The following is a 4,615-nucleotide window of genomic DNA, read 5'->3' as shown; positions in this document are numbered from 1 at the left end:
AACAACAAAATAAAACAAAATAACAAAAAGCCAATGACAAAAAAACAAAAACATATCACAACAAAAAAGAAAAGCTTGTTAGTTAGTTAGTTAGTTAGTTAGTTAAAGGACTGTTTGTTAACCTTTAAGAGTGTTTTCCGGTTGAGTCTGATGGGGTGCCAAGACCTGGCCCCAAGTCTATTTCTGGTATTCCCTGGGGACTTAGTTGCACTATTCCCCATGCTGTTCTGTTCCACACCCTTAATGTTTTGCCTTGGTGTGGTGGGATCAGATCAGGTGCAATTCCCACATTGTCTCCAGTGTTGGACTCTCATTACTTTCTTGGTGAATTCTTTCGATGTACACAGGTGTTTTATCTTCAGTATATCCCATTTGTCGATTTGTGCCTCCTGTTTGTGTCCTTCCCTATTTCTAATAGCCTATGTATTCCCTGTACCAAAGTTCTCAAGTTGGTCCCAATTTCATTGATGGCCCTAATAGTTTGGGGTTTTACTTCAAGGTATGTGATCTACCTTGAGTTTATTCTTGTGCATGGAGTGAGATAAGAGTCTTGCTTCATTTTTCTGCAGGTAGATATCCATTTTTTCCAGCACCACTTGTTGAATAAGGCATCTGCTTCCCATTGATATTTTTTTGGCCCCTATCAAAGATTAGTTGTCTGTATGCTGATGATTTTATTTCTGGGTTTTCAGTTCTTTTCCATTGGTCTGAGTATCTGTCATTATGCCAATACCATGCAGTTTTGACAACTGTGGCTGCATAATATGTGCTAAAGTCAGGTAAAGTAAACCCTCCCACTGTGTCTTTCTTCTTGAGGAGTTATCTGCTAATTCTGGGCTTCTTCCCTCTCCATATGAAATTGGAGTTTTTCCATTCTTTAAAGAAAGATGTTGCTATTTTTATCGGGATAGCATTAAACTTATATAGTGCCTTGGGCAGAACAGACATCTTTACTATATTGAGTCTTCTAATCCACAAGCATGGGATATTCTTCCGTTTGTTAAGGTCACTCTTGGTTTCTCGTAATAGTGTTCTGTAGTTTTCCTCATATACATCTTTTGTTCTTTTAGTCAGCTATATCCCTATATTTCAATTTGTGCTTGGCTATTGTGAAGGCTACCACATTTTTATCTCCTCTGCTGTGGTCTTATCCGATGTGGATAGCAGTGCGATGGACTTGTTTGTTGATCTTGTATCCTGCCACTCTGCCAAACTCCTCTATTGCTTCCAGTACTCCCCTTGTGGAGCTTTCAGGATTGTCCATATATAAAATCATATCATCTGCAAATAACGATAGTTTCACCTCTTCTTTCCCCAGGCGAATACCTTTGATATCTTTTCTTTGACTTAGTTAAATAAGAGTGGGAACCAGGGGCATCCTGTCTGGTCCATTTTTCAGTGGGATTGTTAGTCTTTTCTCCATTGACTACCGTGTTTGCTGTTGGTTTTTCATATATAGCTTATATTGTCTTGAAGAATTTTCCTTCCATTCCTATCTTCTCAAGTGTCTTAAACAGGAATTGGTGTTGAATGTTGTTGAATGCTTTTTCTGCATCTATCGATATCATCATGTGGTGCTTATAGTTTTTCATGTCAATGTGTCGAATGATAATAGTGGTCTTTCATGGGCTGAACTATCCCTGCATCCTTGTTATGAGTCCCACTTTGTCATGGTGAATTATTTGTTTTATATACTTTTGTATTCTATTGCCAGTATTTTGTTAAGGAGTTTTTCATTGATGTTCATTAGGGAGATTGGACTGTAGTTCTTGATTCTTGTGGGATCCTTGCCTGGTTTTGGTATCAGAGTTATACTAGCTTCACAGGAGTTTGGGAGTTTTCAGTTTTTTTCTATGTTCTAGAAGAGTTTGTGTAGGACTGGTGTTAGTTCTTCCCTAAATGCTTGGTAGAATTCTCCTGTGAAACCATCTGGTCCAGGGGATTTTTTTGGTTGGTAATTCCTTGATAACCTTGTCTATTTCTTCTATTGCTATGGGTCTGTTGAGATTCTTGACGTCCTTTGGGGATAGTCTAGGGAGGGATTGTTTTTCCAAGAATTTGTCCATGTCTTCCAAGTTGTTGAATTCATTGGGAGTACAATCCTTCGTAGTACTGTGCAATTATCCTTTTGATTAGTATCAGTTGTAATGTTCCCTCTTTCATCCCTCATTCTTGCTACTGAAACTTGTTCCCTCCTTTCTGTGGTTAGGTTTGCCAGGGGTCTGTCGATTCTGTTTATCCTTTTAAAGAACCTACTTTTAGCAGCATTAATTTTTTCCATAGTTTTCTTATTTTCCCTCGCCTGAATCTCAGCCCTGATTTTAATTACTTCTTTTCTTTTGCTATTAGTGGGATTGTCCTGCTGACTCTGCTCTAGTTGTTGTAAATTTTGTGCTAGCATATCAATCATGAGTCTCTCTTCCTTTTTCAGGTGTGTGCATGTATTGATATGAAACTTCCTCTGATACCTGTCTTTACTGTGTCCCATAAGTTTGGTACATCGTGTTCTCATTCTCATTGGTTTCTAGAAATTTCCTCATTTCATCTTTGATCTGTGCCAGTACGCACTCCTTTCGCAAAAGTTATTCATCCTCTAATTGTTTGTTCTTATTTTCGTCTTCCTTTTGTTGATTTTCAGCCATGTGGCACAGTGGTCAGAGAGAGGGGTCTGTATGATATCAATGTGCTTAAATTGATGTAGATTCACATTATGCTCCAGCATGTGGTTTATCTTCAAGTATGTGCCATGCGGGCTTGAAAAGAATGTGAATATATTTGTATTTGGATGAAAAGCTCTGTAAATATCTATCAGATTAAATAGTCTAATTGTAGTGTTTATATCTCTAGCCTCCTTGTTGAGTTTCTTTCCTTGTGATCGCTTTTTCAGAGAGTGGTGTATTGAAGTCACCCACTATAATTGTTGAGGCTGTGACTTTGATTTTAATCTTTTGGAGTGTTTGGTTGACGTATTCAGCGGGTCTCTCATTCGGGGAATATATGTTTACAATGCTTAGTGGTTCTTTTGTCTACCGTTCCATCCTTATCTCTTTTTATGATTTGCAATTTGAGGTCAATTTTATCCGAGATTAGGATTGCAACTCCTGCTTTTTTTGAATTGCTGTTTGCTTTGTATCTCAGCCTATTTTTTGTCTGTAGCCTTGAGATGTGTCTCCTGTAAGCAACAGACTGATGGGTTGTATTTTCTAAGCCAGTCTGCTAGCCTCAGTCTTTTCATACCAGAGTTCAGTCCATTGATATTCAGGGTTATTATCTCCATCTGTGGACTGTTATTATTTTTTATGTTAATATTATAAGTTGAAAAGTGGGCATATTAACTCACTGCCATCGAATTGATGCCAAGTCATAGTGACCGTATAAGACAGGTTAGAACTGCCCCTGTGAGTTTCCGAGACTCTTAACTATTTTATGGGAACAGAAAGCTCTGTTTTTCTCCCTCAGAGTAACTGGTGTTTTCAGAATGACTGACCTTGCAGTTAGCAGCCAAAGGCATATTAGTAACAGTTCATAAATATTTATACTGCATAGAACTAATCTAGTATGTAAACATCATTTCTGAAATTTCTAAGTTGTTGAAAGTTTTTAGACACTTTAAATTTCATAGATACTTCTATTATTTTAGTAAACAAATTATAAATAAAAATAGATAAATTGTAACTGACTTGTCAAAATAACCATTTTTGAGGTAGGACTTTAGAAAGTCTTTTCAAAAATTAACTCACACTACTTTTCAAACTGTAAATTATGAAATCAGTGATTTTGAAATATAAGATCAGTGTTTTTGAAACATGAGCTAAAATAGAGAACACTAACACTGTGTGTAGTATAAATAGCACTATCAGGTAAGTGTTGGACTGCTAACCTCATTCATGGTCAGAGGCTCAAACCCACTGGTTACTCCACAGGACAAGATAAAGCCTGTCAGGTCCTGTAAAGATGGAAAGCCTTGGAAACTCTATATAAGACTGCTATCAGTCAAAGTTGGCTGTGGGTGGATATAAATAGTATGATTACTTTTTAATGAAATTTTTCTTTCTAGTATATTTATTTATAAAGTACACATAGAACATTTATGTAGGGAGTCATTATACACACACATGCACACATATATTTTAACTACTCTGGATGATGTTTAACAAAAGCGTGAAAGCCACTGTAATATAAGGTGTTAATAACTGCAAACAGCATTTTCTTTTAAAAATCATTTTATTGGGGGCTCGTACAACTCTTATCACAATCCATACACATAACCACTGTGTCAAGCACATTTGTACATTTGTTGCCATCATTATTCTCAAAACATTCTTTCTACTTGAGCCCTTGGTATCCGCTCATTTTTCCCCTCCCTCCCCACCCCCTGCCCCCCTCACAAACCCTTGATAATTCATAAATTATTTTGTCATGTCTTACACTGGCTGACGTCTCCCTTCACCCACTTTTCTGTTGTGAAGAGGGTTATATGTAGATCCTTGTGATGGGTTCCCCCATTCTACCCAACCTCCCTGGTAACGCTACTCTCATTATTGGTCCTGAGGGGTTTATCTGTCCTGGATTCCCTGTGTTTCCAGTTCTTATCTGTACCAGTGTACATCCTCTG

General features: G+C 37.5%; 1 protein-coding gene across 3 annotated transcripts in view; it reads right to left on the bottom strand.

Annotated features, from left to right (window-relative positions):
* The window catches only part of MLF1 (myeloid leukemia factor 1), a 39,842-nt gene that overhangs the window by 8,919 nt on the left and 26,308 nt on the right, over positions 1-4,615 (bottom strand). The window lies entirely within an intron of this gene.

The sequence above is a fragment of the Echinops telfairi genome, unplaced genomic scaffold, assembly GCF_000313985.2.
Source record: "Echinops telfairi isolate 266 unplaced genomic scaffold, ASM31398v2 ScPeMD7_7420;HRSCAF=8458, whole genome shotgun sequence".
Lineage (NCBI taxonomy): Eukaryota > Metazoa > Chordata > Mammalia > Afrosoricida > Tenrecidae > Echinops > Echinops telfairi.
The sequence above is the reverse complement of the archived record's forward strand: the minus strand, read 5'-3'. Positions and strand labels throughout refer to the sequence as shown.